Raw genomic sequence first — 16,074 nt, 5'->3', positions numbered from 1 at the left:
TAATGTGAAGGAAATGCCTCGGAAATACTTCTCCGTAAAATAATAGGATAATCAAGACAATGTTTACAAGAAAATCTTTAAATATTTGACGTCATTAACAGCTCTATATTGAACACTTCTGAGATTGAAAGACACGTATCTAACCAGATGCGAGTAGTCCCCGCTCGAGCTAACATTTGGATTATGGAAGTGAGGCATGGACAGCAGTGGAGAAATCAAGGGTAGAGGCCCTCGAATTGTGGTGCTACAGAATAATAATGATGATCAAATGGATCGACCAAGTCAGTAATGAGGAAGTCCTAAGAAGAGTATGAGAACTCTGAGAAAAGAAAAATAAGAAGCCTCATGAAAACCTTAATGAGGAGGCCGAACAACCTAATAGGGTAGTTTCCTTCATCAAAGAAAACGAAATGCATTTATTGCGATTCGTTACCCAACATTAATGTACTCATAATATACAAATTATATGGTTTTAGAAATCACAGTTTAGACGAATGGCAATGGTCAATTTTATCTTCAATTGAAAAAGGCCAGATTGGCGCCCATGCGATGCCACTCCACGTGACGTCACCAGTTTCTATACGAGTAGATAGGAGTTTTACATCGTCTCACATTACCAATATATGCATGGGGCACAGAGCTCAGGGAAACATCTCTTAATAATCACTTATTAAAACTGCCTATGGTCGGAAAGTTTTCTTCGTTTGATAAGGTAATAATTATCCTTATTTAAGCCAAGCGCTACCAGCTAGCAGGGTACTCTGCTACCTGCTAGCATCCTGCGTCGTATCAGCGCTCAGAGCCTCGCCCCAAGGTCACCTCACTTGCGGCAGCGGGAACCAGAACGACGTCACACGGGGTTTTCCCAGCATTCATGCTTAGCCGTCGCGTTTTCGCGCGCTTGAAAATTTTCACTTTTTATTTAATCGCGAAAAACAGATATTGTCATTTAAAAATCTAAAAGCGTGAAATACGTACTACAGGAGTAATAATCTTTCGATTTCGGCAATAAAAAATAATAGGAAACCACCTTATTGGCCACATCTTTAGACATGATGGTCTGATGTGGACAATCAACGAGGGACAAGTGGCGAGAACAGAAAAGGAACCAAGTACATGGATCAGCTAAATAAGGATGTCAAAAATAAGACAGGCCTAAGTATGAAAAGATTAGGAGAATTGAGTACATAGCTGCGTCAAACCAATCTTAGGATTGTAGACCAGTGATGATGACCCCTGTCCTCATAGGAATAATATCCTCCTGGTATCCAGCGGTACATACTTGACTTGTAATGATGAATATGATTTTCGGGAGGGCTGATGAGACTAGATATCCGCATTTCCCCTTCGTCGATTACCCATTCGCCGACACGATGTTGCCTTCTCAGACTGCCTCACTCGAAAAAAAAGACCATGGATTCCGTTCGTGAACCTCGAGGAATCTCCCGATAACGGAAGTTCCTGAGAGCGAAATTATGCCGTTTCGGGTTACGTTCGCCTTCAGAATTTCGCATACAAAACCTCTTCCCTCCATCTTCAACTCGGCCCTTCCAGCGAGAAAGTTGACCTGACGAGCACGGTGAAAGACCGGCCGAAAATTCGAAGGGGAAAAAAAAACAAAGGAATTATTACGCAATGTCTCGTGCACTATCGGTGAAATGACGAGAGCTTCGAATGAATATGATACGGCGCTTCGGTCAGGATTTTTTCATCACAATTCACCAAGGAAGTGTTTTCGGACAGGGGATTAGAGATCATAGATGAAAAAGTCAGCTGTTTTCAAGCCAAAAGAACATAAGACACTTTTAGAGGAGTCGGTGCATAGTTTTTGACGACGAAAATCAGAAAAGTTCTTTAGAGAAGAAGGGAGAATCAATCGCAAATTTGTAGAAAATAATTATCTTGAATAAGGATTTCAGCTAAGGCTTAAAAATTAGTATCGACGACGACACAAAATGATGAACAGCCAACACTTACAATCAAGAGCATTCAAGTTTATCCTTCCATATTTATCATCAAGTTTCAAAGTTAGGAGTCCGTTTTTTGAGCTGGAAGCGTCTTTTGCAACCAGAAATTAAATTACTATAAAATAGATATTTATATTAAAATATATTATTTATACATAGAGAAATAAAAAATTAGCAATAAATGTTACACTTACACAGCAATTTTTTGCCAAAAAGCATCTCCCGATGATATAATTTAATAGAGCTATTATCCAATTAATGAATTTGTATCCTCCATCTGTCCCATGTACTTAGGACGTGGGGAAATACGATACGTCGTATAGTAACCTTGTGCCAATTAATCATCTTCCAGAGAGAAAAAATTTATACCATACGATGTCAAGTAAGATTATTAAGATTACTTATTAAGATTACTGACTAAGATTAAATCGCTTAAATTTTATTAGATTAAATTTAATCTCCTTCAGTTTTATTTTTATTATTTGAATCGGAGAGCTAATGACTTGGTGAAATGCTAAGTGCTAAATTTCCAAAAATAATTGATTACCTGCAGTAAGTGTGAAGCAACTTTGGATTCACTAAGTTTATCATAAAGACATCACAGATGAATTCTGGCAAGAGTGAACCCGAATGCAATATTAAATCCTAAAGTTGACGGCTTTATTAAGAAATCGTTCGAAGATGCATGGAACTGTGAACTCAGAGAGCGGTAATTATTGTGATTTATTAATGACGTACTCCTAGTTAGGGATTATCATACACCTGGAATATAGAAAAAAATTATCTCAAGACTAGAATTAAGAGCACATGGGCTATTCATTTTAGGAATGAGTCATGATGCAATGGCCGTCATTTTCACTTATGCAACGCAAAAGTGCATTCTGAGAAGCACGCAGGTTGGCCAGATACTAGGCCTTCAATTGCACTTTAACCTCACGCGTAGCATAGAAATTAGATGGTTGGCCATTTGGAAAGAGACGAATCTCAAATTAAGTGGGTATCAAAATTAGAGACCTTCCATAATTACATGACTCGGCGTTTCAAATGGTAAAATCTATGGAAAAAAGAAACAGAAAAATACACTGATTACAGGATGTCTTATGGTTTGGAGAAGATATAAGTGATTAATCAAGAAATATGCACTGTAAAGAAAGCGCCGATAAAACGTTGGTAAATAACAAGCCGGTGGATGAGTTTCCCACGCATCGATGAACTTCATGGTATAGTCAGATGATGCGTTTTGTCATCATGAGAGCTCTATACTTAAAAATAATTCCTTCACTCCGTAATTAAATCAGTTATGGTCTTCGGCGGCTAACGCTATTCCTTGACAACCGCTCAACTCTAGTCCGATAATAATTTAATGAAATCAGCAAATATCGATACCTTGCCTAACGCAAACTTTTACTAGCTGATTAATGAAGGACCGAACCATCAGTGCTTACTAAGTAACCATAATGACCTTATCTGTCCGACGGAAAGGAGTTTAGCGTTACACATGCTATTATAGCTGCTTAAGATTTAGTTTGGTTTCTAAGCCACGTAAAATCTGAAACGTATGCTATAGCAAAAGTATTTCACATACCCAAAGGCCAGAAGGAAGTCATTACCATGGTGAAAATTCAATTAACACGAAAAGGTTACTTAAATGCGTCATTTCCCAGCATCATACAGAGCCATTTAAAAGACGTGTCACTAATACGTAATAGTAATTTCCATGCAATTATAGCGTTATTATCGACAATTTTAGGTCTATAATACCTCGTTTTAGGCCCAACCAGGGTGCGGCTAGGGATGAAGGCTAGAGGGGGGTTCCAGGCGCAACTAATACTTGGGGTTCTAGACTGGTACATATCAAGCCATTACGTAGAAAATAAAACTCACAGTGCAATATCCAGGGAAAAATGAACCATCCCACTTTCTCTTCCCTTTCCTTTTGTGATCGACTTGAGCATTTGCTCGGAAGGGGTTATTAAATCGTGACCGATCAGCCGTGAGCAACCGCGAACTGGTCCATTTCCCCCACGACCTTGGACATGCTCCCTCTTTTACGAGTTTTCCTTAGAATTGCAACACTCGCACAGGGATGTAATAAGGCTTTCATTGTGGAAGGAGGGGAATAAAATTTCGGCTAACAAAAAGGGCGTTGTCGAAAGAAACGTACCCAACGAATCCAAGCCAGGGGTATCCTGGCACGAAAGCAAGTTAACGCGTTCAACTACGACTTCACGATTCGAAACAAATACTACTTAAGGAGGTCGACGCATAAAATAGCTGCATGTCATTTTCATGAAATTATCCGAAAATAATTTTCAAATTGTACTTCATCGCCTAAAGGCCACGAAAATTAGGCTTTCCGAGATATTATTTGTTGATATTACTTTTGAAAATTTCTGCACAGGCTCTTAAGACAGTCTTTGTCTGAGCATAGGAAAAATGATTATTAAAGCTACAATTTAAATTCCATTCTCACAGAAACTGATATAATATTCCGTATACCATAACAATCATGATAAAAATGAATTGTGCGCACGTCACCCGTCTAATTTTTGAGTCAAAGCTGTAAGTGAATTCGAGTAAAGATAGTTACAGAAAATGGCACCTCATCAGGCATATTTGGCAGGAAACAATATTAAATCAAAATTTATGACGATTGAATTACCTCCATTATGTGTACCCATTTTTTCCGCTTAAACCTCTTTGGATTTCGATTTTAATCATAAATATTTCTTAACAATGTGCGCGAAAAAGTATTTCTTTTGGATCACGTAGTACATAACCTCCTTCATTTGAATTTAGCGTATAAACTATGAAAATTATTTTCGTATATTTACCACTTAGGAAACTGGCGCTTTTCCTAACACAACTATGACTAAAAATCAAAGAAAACAGAATGCTAGAAGGTGTCCAAGATCAATTGATTCATAACACAGGAAAATGAGAGAATATGTAAAGAGGAAAAATATTTCCCAAGCTCGCTAAATGCTCAACATTGGTTAGTTCCTAAAATTTATCTTAGGATTCCTATTAAGTAATAATAATTACCTTTCCACTGTGCGCTGAATTCAGATAAAAGATAAAGATAGCCGCGATCACTGAGAACAGAAGACGAAGAATATAAAATTGAATGACATATCTTTACCTCTGAGATAGGTTAAAATTTTGCCATTCTCTGACGCAAAGCATGGGGAGGCCTCAAAACCTTAAAGAAAATTTGGAGTACCATATTGTAAGCAGTAAACGAGTATCCATTTTTCCGGTGGTCTAAAAAGCGATACTTGAGGGTTAAAACTTACTGGTTTGCTTGAGTGGCGGAACAGAGCAAGAAAAATTAACTAATCTCAGGTATACAAATAATTACGATCCTAATATAAAATTCAATGAAGAGGCACTTAAAGGTCAATGCATTAATAGTAATGTGCTATCCTAAGCCTACGAAGAATTTGTTTTAGAACAAATCAATAATGAATTAATGCAAGAATAAATTGCACGGGAAAAGAAACATCATCCGTATCCAGAGGGTCAGAATAGGATATTTATGCGAAATAAGCGCCTACGAGCAGCATCTATCGCCCAATTTAATGGCTTTATCATGATCAAGAAGCCAACTTCCACCGTAGGCACAGTAGAAGGAAACACGACACTGAGACCCGGCATTTGTTCCTTGTGGAGGCTACGCCCATTTCATAAGAAGCTCTAACCTACCCTGAGTGGGACAACATTTGGAAAGCCTACGGTGGATTACATTTCTATTTTGCTTTCTTCTTCAAATGTCACCATGTCGCGGGAATTCCAGCCGCCAATAGGGCATTGAAAGCAATTCAGCCTAAACTCATATGGGCCAGCAATGAGCCCCTGAATCCAATATTTCAATCAATGGTGAGATGTATAAGATTACACGCAGACATTGAGCCAAAAAAAAGGACACAAATATAACCTTAGCTAGAAAAATAGTAAGTGATTATTTAAGTAAAATGAGGAATTAAGCATATAAAACAAGTTTTTGAGACTCGCCCCTCAGTTTTACAAGTAATTTCACGTAACCTAAAGAACATTCATAACTTTAATGATACGGGGAAATATTTATGAGATGGATGTACCAATTTCCAAAAATATAGTAAATTTAGGTACTCAAAAAGATTTTTTAAACACAAATTAAAGAAATTTTCGAGCATATCTAATGTCCAATTAGCCAATCATATAAAGCCCAATTAAAGAAATATAAAGTCTATTTTCATTTCCTAGCGAATGATTTTCATGGCTGTAATTTGTGATATGCAAATATACATCTTCTTTACCCATGCATAAAGAAATATGTAACGATGAAGAATACTGGAAAACCAATAATAACCCATTTACAGGAATCCAACTTAAGGAAACGCGATAATGTTACGAAATAACAAACCAGCGCGGTCGCTCACGCGGTGAAGCTTTCTCGGGAACACCCAAAGCACCGGAAGAAACGGTAACAATTTTAAAACCCAATCACAGTGACAATGTTGTTTCCACTCTATTTATTAATTTTCGTGCATGTGAAATAAAAAAATAGGTTGAAAATTACTTACGACTAACCACTTAACAAAGCGAGATAGTGGCAGTGCGAATAGCAAAAATGGACCAGGGTCCGATTTCCATGCCCTTGCTTTGCCATTATTAATGTCTGTATTGTTTTTATTGTATTTCTTTTGGCAGATACAATTCTTCTGGTATTGCAATATCGCTTTTTTTAACAAATAGAATCATTCACAATCAATTTTAGTCATATCACATTTATCATATCACATTTCTATCACTTGCTCACAAATACTAAGGCCCTCTCCTTCACCCTTCCCCAAATCAATTCATCCTCCCTGTAGACTACAACTTCTGCTCATAGCCTTGGCATTCGAAAGCACAACAAATGCAGGAAATTGCGAATATCTAAGCATAAAGCCAATATTACTTTCAACTGTGTTAAAGAACTTTTCACGTTCGGTAATTCTAAGAAATTAAACGGACGCTTCAAGGATCTGTTCTAATTCACTATTTATTTCTCGAGAAAGAATGATTTCCATAAAAAACAATCTTTAAAAAAAATTGGATGGATGAATCCACCCTAACTCTCCCACCCGACAATTCATCCTTAGCAGTTTCTACTTTAGTTCGTCTTCGCAAGATACCTCACCGTTTCAGCACGAATAGAGTTGTTTCAATCGATAGCTCTTTCATGCCTCGTGGGAAACCATAACTTTATCCAGATTTTATACCAAAAATTCAAAGATTTCAACACATTCATAATGTGCGCCACCGATCGCGTTCTTCATTCCGCATAAACGCCCGAAGAGTTATATTTTTTCTACAACTTTTCTCGGTAGAATCGCCATATCATCACGGATTCCCTTTTAAAGTCTATAGGGCAGCACCAGAATTAGATTTCCTTTTCCCCTCACGCACATCAGAGACCTTTGAGCAACCACGTGTCAAGAAATGAAAAACTAATTAATTTTCGTCTAAGTCACAATGAAGAGCCCTACGGCACTTCCCTAATCTTCCCACTCGAGAAAAACAGTTACCTCAACGTGTATAGACGGAGGGATGAGGAGGAATTTTCTTTCACTGTGTCAGTTATAAGAAATAATGTTACATCACTCAACAGGAAGTTTAAGAAGTTGAGAAAAAAGCTCATCAACCACAGTTTTTTTAAAGGCTCAGGCCGGCGCAGATTTATTAGCTGCTGCCTCAAACCACATTGCTGAACATCTATTGAACACTGCCAAGTAATAATTGTAAAAGGATATCCGGAAAATTTAACTCGACTGAGGATCGAGAGCGATGGACGATACGATTGGATGAAATGACCTGTACTCCTCTTTTCTAAGTCATGGAGTGGAAGGGCAAGACCGAAGGAGATAAAAGTCAGAATTTGATTTGGACAAGGAATTATGACGACAAACGACACTTGATATTCAACCTTAGGTAAATTTTCAAAACTTATGAATCCATTGCACGAAGTAGAAAATACGTAAAAGAGATATAATTCAATGTAATTCGACGGTAGTTAAACGAAAAATTAAAAATAAATCAGTATGCACGAATAAGTATTTTCCTACCTAAATCTGAGGAAGGTGGTAATGCGCCACCGAAAATTTACTACTTACTGTGTTTTTTTATCCTTTTTTTGTGCACTGTGATTCTGCCCAACATGTGGTTTTTTATAATATGTTTTTTTTAATAGTCGGCAGAATGGAGGGAGACCACCCGGCTGGAAGCCCAAATAGCCTTTTTTGGATAGTATTCATATGTTTGCGGACTATTGCGTGCATCCGTTTGATAATAGAAAGGAATTCCCTAGCTGCAATCCATCCACACAACTGCGCACGATATTATCAACGACTGAAAGCATGATTGATATTATCACCTCTGGCAATTTACACTTCCAAGGCCAACTTCATAGTGCCTTATGCGCGGATTAAAACGGAGCGAAAGTAAGAGTAATCATTTTTTGAGAATGACATACCATTGTCTCTAAGGTTTTAATTACCCACCAAAAGGCTTGACTATAAGTACTTGTAAGACCACACTTAGTGTTTGAAAGAACTTTTCCCAATTCTTTGATCAAAAAATTCATTCGCGGAAGATTTCTCTGCCTCCAGATAAAACGTCACTTTTGTACCTTACAAACACAAAAACAGAACAGAAACTAAATTTCAAACTTTCACCACATCCTCGCTCCTAACAGATACTGTATAAAGGTAATTTCAAGCTTTGAACATCGTTCACTGAGAAATGACTCAAGATTCTGGTTGACACAAAAGTCATTCTTTAACCTCATCAGCATGAATCTCGTACCAAACTTTTCCCTTGGGCCAAAAGCTATCAGAATTCAATTATATATAATAAGACTGTATCACTTCACTTTCAATATGATTGCCATGATTGGAATAAGGAGAGCTTATTCATCATTAATTCGCGGCGCATGAGTCCCTCAATAATTTATTTCAAATGCCAATTTGAAATACATTAAATGCAGCTGTAATAACATAAATTTTTTATTCCAATTCATAGACCCATCTCCGCCCACCGTAGCCACACTACACCCATTTTGAGTTTGTGAAGCTCGTAATTAAATACTATGCTCTATTTTGTTTTCAAATTGCTGCAAATGTGCTGCTAAATACTTTTATTGAAATAGTACACCTATTAGTTTATTTTTTAAGCTGGTGTATATAATCCCAGTTTCTTAAAGAGACGAAATCGGAACTTCAAACATTTTTCTGAGAGGAAATGGGTATAAAATGAATAGGCCTACCTAGTAAAAATAAATTGTCATTACATTTAAAAACTTGGGCAGTAGTCCGCGATCCTAGCCTAACGTACAAATTTAATGCCATACGCTGGTGTATTTTATGAGAAGTGAAAGTGGCAGAAAAGAGAAATAAAGAATATTACCTCTGCAACGAAGCCTAACGTAAACATAACTTTACAAAGCACTTTAGTCCAAGGGATCGGATTGGTGTGATGGCTTTAGTATGGGCTTCCACTTTGGACTAGAGTTCAAATCTCTGTGGTGTTGGAGGGCGAGCGCAAGCCTTGCTTGGGTAATAGTTAGACGGTATTTTCAAGTACAGCGCTCCGTTCTTTGGATGAGTCATTAAGCTGTGATCCTCTTCATAAGGAAAATTTCGGCGAAGAGCTTCGCCTTTCTTTACCCTGTTGCCTAGCTTTCACGATGTAACTGGTGGTCTCCATCCCAAAATGTCCAATCCATACCTTATTTCTGCCAATCCATTAAGGAATTAAGTTTATAAATACATTTTATTTTCATAAGAAATGATTTACGCTTCAAATATTTAATCAGTTTCATTAAGTAACCTCCTGGGCACCAACGAATTCAATTTGCAGCAACAATTCCAGTATTTTGAAGATCATTATGAAAATGGAATAAATCGATCGACTCGGCTTTCACTTGGTGAAAATTCCTGTTGAATAGAAATATATACGGCCTTTGTAAATTTTCACAGATTTTTTACTTGGCTCGACGCGTTCCGACGCGAATGCATCATTCTCGAGAATGTGTAAAGTGCCTGTGCCAGCTGTACCTGTACTTGAGAATGACATCTTACACCAAATAAAAAATCTGAGTAAATTTACGAAGGTTGTATATCTCCATTCATAATATTGTAATATCTTGAAGTAAATCGAAAGGCTTAGTATTGCTTTCTACATGATATTTCAAAATTCTTCATGCCAACCACCCACTTGCACTGAAGTATTAGGACAGAAAAGAAAGCTCTCGCATATTTTTTTCTCGGTGATTATATTTATACCTCATAAAATAGCAAATTATAGCAACCCAAGTAGAATATCAATCATTTACTCATTGATATCCTACAGGAGAAGTTTATGAGTGACTTTTAACAGATAAATGAAAAACGCCATTGCCAAAGGAAATGGCGTTAACCTAGCCCGCCAAAAATGGAATTCCACATAACTTTACGTAAACAAAAACTTTATGAAACAAAACGCTAAACTTCCCAAGGGTGGCTGCTGTTGCACACCATGCCCTTTTAATCTGGTAAGCCTAAAAAATATTGTAAAATTTACCACGTCCAACACAAAGATTAAGGATTTATTTAATCTAGATTTGTTGGAAGTAGAAGGCACGTTGGAGAAATGCTCCTAACTGACCGCCAACGTAGATTTCAGTTAAAAACTAGGAAGTTAGATGTCAATTAGCCTTCAAATAATAATACCGCTACGTCGTACAACATACAGGCAGTGAGGGTAAAATATGTAATTCTCTTAGGAAAATAAAATTAAAATAACAATAATATCAATCAATACGACGATAACTTTGCTTTTCCATCCCTAACGTTATTTCAGATACTGCAGAATACGTCAATAGGATCACATTAATTTTAACCTACCTAGGAGCCGAATCGATTTGAAAATGCCTGATGAACTTTTTAGGTTGATGGGTGGTGGAGTGCCTGCTTAGAATTTCAGCATGGAACGCTGTTTTTTTCATTTTCCAAGCAGATTGTGAATATCCATGAAGACCGTTGAGAAATCCACGTTAAATCAGGTCAGCAAATTCATGGCTTTTCAAGGTAAGCCTTTTCACAGAGAGAGAGAGGGGACCAAAAACGGAATCTTATTTCCAGCTACAGCGCAACATGCAATTTTTTCTCCGAATTTTAGACCATCATATGCATGAACGCAGATCTTTCATATGTGAAAGAATGCCTAAAAATAATTCTACTCATTTTGGCTTTCAATTGAGCGAAGACCGTAAGAGATTGTACGCATGCGAAGACCGTTCGGCTCACTTATAAATGCAAGCTAGAGAATAACTCGCAGACCAGGCAGATAACAAGTGCAACCTTTGCATGATGGTTACATACTTACGAAGGCCATTTGACCCGATTGAAGAAGCGTAGTGATTACCAGAAAAAAATTGAGGACGAGAACTCCAACCGCCAAGGTCTCCATATCTTTCAAGCGTCTATCCTCTCATTCACAGCTGAACAAGAGTATAGACCAGAGTTGGGCAAATTGAGGACCGCAGGCCACATGCGGCCCGCCACAGAGTTTGTGATGGCCCGCAAAATAATTTTAAAAAAGTGATAGGGTACAATTGTCTGATTAAATTGATTACACGAGTATAATTAAATGTGCTAGCAGCTAGAAATCTAACTAATATAAAATTAATCATATAAATAAGTAGAATATAACTACCAATGTTGTTTAATTTTTATTGTAGAATTTATATTTTTCTGAAATTAAAGATAATGTTAACTGATTAATACAACCCTTGTAAACGGCGCGGTCCTCCGATAACCTCCGCTCATACAAAGTGGCCCTCGAGCCCAAAGAATTGTTCACCCCTGGAATACCTTCAAAAACATACCGTTTCTGGTAGGGTATAAATGATTTTTTTAAATCTGAGATATCATGAGGAAACAAGGCAAGAAACTGCTAAATCAAAGGGACGGAGAAGATAAAAATACTAGAAAAGAGGATTTATGAAATGATTGAGGGCTTCCAAAACAATGCGAGGACCTCCAATTAAGTTGGTAGGAATGTACGTACTAAGTATAGATTGCATGAAAGTGTACCAAATTTAATTATTTATCGTATTACCGAGCACAGAGTACCATCGTTATCATTATTCCGAGAGTACCATCGTTATCGTTATACCTGGATGAATATTATCTAATAGATATATAAAATTATCGTGTCACAGTTTTTGTTGCCAAACTCCTCCGAAACAGCTGGACCGATTCTTACGAAATTTTGTGTGTACATTCAGTAGGCCCGAGAATATGACGTAAACTATTTTTCATTGTTCTACAGGTCCCATGAGGCCCTGGAATGGGCCCTGAATCATTTCAAGGATAGGAAATAAGGGAATAAGGGAATAGGAAAATTCCTCGCCGTAAGCAAGGCGACGCGAGCTACCACCAGCGGAACTAGATTTGATGTTCCTAGAGAAATGGAAGATCATTCAACGAGAAGAATTACCCTGAGATTTTCTATAGATCACCACTGGTACGGTTGGATTGATACCCTGCAGGGGTCCACCGAGGATATACCCTCGAGGTCGGGGTCATAAGTCTGTAACTTCCCACCTCGTACCTTACGGGAGAAGGAAAATGGAGTGAGGAGACGCCGCAGTGGCGGCCGATAAAGCAATAAAATTATTTCAAATACATAGAAAATAACTTAAATGCAAATACCAGATTTACTGTTCCAGCCTATGAAGAGAATAATTCGTCCGCCTGATCGGCGAGTTCTACTCAAGTTTGTAATTATAAGTGTGCTAAATCGTCTTCGCATGAGTACAATATAGGCTCAATTGGAAACAGAAATAATGAATAGAATTATTTTTAGGGATCCTTTCACTTAGGAAAGACCTGCGCTCATTAAAAGTAAAGACCTAAAACTGTGAGAAAAAATTGTGTGTAACTGAAAACAAGATTCCATTTTCGGCCCTCACTCTAAGAACACTTAACATGAAAAACCGAGGTAATTATCTTTTTTGGACTGTTACACTTGTGCAGTACCATCAAAACGAAAATAATTAGGATTTATGATGAAAAATTTGATCGATCGCAAAACAGGAAAAACGGAAATCCTCTTCGGGCAAGATTGAATGCGTGGAATACACAAGTGACAGACGACGACAGTCGTGACGACAAATCTCTTCGCACGAAGATGATGTCCACCGACAAAAACATCCACTCACTCAATGGGCCCACGCTACCGCAGTCAAGTGGCGCAGGAACTTCCACCTCACAATACATTTTGTGCGCGCCGTATGAGGAAATGACTCCGGGGGAAGGATGAGAGCACTTTGGAGAGGAGACTCAGTGAGAGGTTGGGCGTGCTTTACCGGTGAGAGCGGTCCAGTGACGAGGGAGAGATGGTGGAGACAGGGAGGGAAATATGCTAGGCGTGTAGACAGGGAGGGAGGCCGGGGGTGTTCGGAGAAGGGGTTGAACTCGTGAGTCCGTGCGTGCTGATTTCAAGAAGCACCATCCGTCTGCGATAGAGAAAAGGAAAGTGACCCTTTAACGGTTACGCGACTGTGGTGGAAGAAAGGGTTATGCTGCCGGGACCCCGTTTAAATAGGGTAGTTTCCTTCATCAAAGAAAACGAAAGGCATTGATTACGATTCGTTACCCACCATTAGTGTATTCATAATATACAAATTATTTGGTTTTAGAAATCCCAGTTTAGGCGAATGGTAATGGTCAATTTTAACCTCACTTGAAAAAGCCAGATTGGCGCCCATGTGATGCCACTCCACGTGACGTCACAGGGACCTAGTTTCTATACGAGTAGATAGGAGTTTTACATCGTCTGAGATTACCAATACATGCATGGGGCACAGAGCTCAGGAAACATGTCTTAATAATCACCTATTAAAACTGCCTATGATCGGAAATGTTCCTTCGTTTGATAAGGTAATAATAATCCTCATTTAAGCCAAGCGCAACCAGTTAGCAGGGTACTCTGCTACCTGCTAGCAACCTGCGCCTATCGGCGCACATGTCCTCGCCCCAATATCACCTCACTTTGCGGAAGCGGGAACCAGAATGACGTCACACGGGCTTTTCCCGGCATTCATACTTATCCGTCGCGTTTTCGCACGCTTGAAATTTTTCACTTTCCATTCAATCGAGAAAAATAGATACCGTCATTTAAAAATCTAAAAGTGTAAAATACGTACTCCAGGAGTAATAATCTTTCGATTTAGGCAATAAAAAAATAAAAGGAAACCACCCTATTCACTACGCATACCTAATGAATTAACACCCTCTGAGCCCTAGCCTCCCGGTAACCGTTAAAAATTGAGCACTTAAACCATTCGCTGGAACGTTAGGAGCCGGCGAAAAAAATTAAATCAACTACATCTACATACTACTACCGCTTCTCACCCTATCCGACCATTTGATATTCAACACCGACTGCCAGCACCAGATCTCGAACGTTTCAAGCCTTTTCTGATACACTTTTCCAATTCTAGGTAAACATGCTTCCCCGCAAGCCCCATAAAATGGTGTGACAGGTGGTGTTAGGACACCAGTCTTTTGCAAATAAAAAGCTAATTCTAAAAAAAAATACGACTAGCATTTATTGAAGTCCTTTATGATTCAGAGGAAAAACGAATTCCCATATCTATCAGTTCGGCAAAACATCTCTCTTAATTTATCGCTTCTTTCGGGCCTGAAAATATAGTGGGGCTCTAATATTATGTTCTCCATGTCGCTCTTAAAGATATCTATTCTCAATTGTTCAAGGAATCTAAGCCTAGCGCGCAGCCTCTGAGTCACCAGCGGCTCCCAGCCTAATTCGCTTAACATCTTAGTAACGCTATCTGTAAGCCCGTAGCAGTTTTTGACGAACCACGCAGCCTTCCTTTGTATTTTATTCAGTTCGCGGATAAAGTCTTTCTGCATCGGATCCCATTCGCTCGCTGCACATTCCAAGTGAGGTCGGACGAGTGCGAAATACCACCTTTATTTATCTTTCTCATCCGAAAATCTTCCCGCAATACCCTTAAAGAATCCTAATTTCGAAGCGGGAATTTAACGTGTTAGCATTGTCAATATTTTCAGTGACAAGTTTACCATCCTCATCAAATACCGAATCTACGGTTGAAGATTTTCCCTGAAGTTCTCTAGCATACGGCCGAAAAGATTTCGGATTTTCTTCCAGTAATTCACCGAGTACTTTTTCTTATTTTTTCGCATTACAGTCGAGTCGAGTATTTATTCATTCAGATCAATTGTTGACGAGTTCACTTTATGGAAATTCGTTGTAATAAGACATTAACAGCACATTAATTTTCCAAGGTGCTTATAATAGTGTGAAAAATCACTACAGCTGTTTGTATCACATTTATTCATTTCGCAGTATACGTTACAAATAATTACTCAATAAATACATATTTGTTCATCGGCAACATGCAAAAGTTAAAGCATTTGATAAGAGTTTATTTTCAAAACGACGAAAGGAAAAACTTACGTGAATTCATCGAAGAAATTCTGTCGTCCTTAAACAAATTTCCACCAGTAAATACTATAAAATGGGGTGTATATAGGATTCTGTTGTTTTTAGGGTTTTTACTTGGCAAAAAACGCTCTGTTAGCAACGGGAGTACATACGTGAAGGAAATGGGGTGAGATTGTGGGTGGTATTATCAAGAAGCAGCGCACTCTTCCGACAAGGTAAGGAAAGTGACCCTTTCATTGACCGTGGCAGTAGAGAAAGAAGAGATCGTGCTCTCTGGGCCCCGATTCAATTTACATAACCAAAACTATACATAGAGGGTGGAGAAAATTTATGCCACGAAATTTTAACCCTAGATAGCTGGTGCCAGAAGGAACCAAAATTGCCTATGATGTTTCGGTTGAAAACGCATCGTTTTTAAACTACATTAACTTTTAGCTAAGCGCTCCCATTGGCCGCAAGTTTGCCCTGTTGTAGGATGCATTGGATACATCGCGATCTCCGCCAGGAAAAGCACTCCAAGTTATGAATTGTCCAGAGCACTGAGCCCAAGTACGGAGCACTGATCAATCTCATTTTTGAGACATGCTTTTCGAGTTAACCAGCACAA

The sequence above is a fragment of the Ischnura elegans genome, chromosome 3 (genome assembly GCF_921293095.1).
Source record: "Ischnura elegans chromosome 3, ioIscEleg1.1, whole genome shotgun sequence".
Taxonomy (NCBI): domain Eukaryota; kingdom Metazoa; phylum Arthropoda; class Insecta; order Odonata; family Coenagrionidae; genus Ischnura; species Ischnura elegans.
This window is presented reverse-complemented; position numbering follows the sequence as displayed.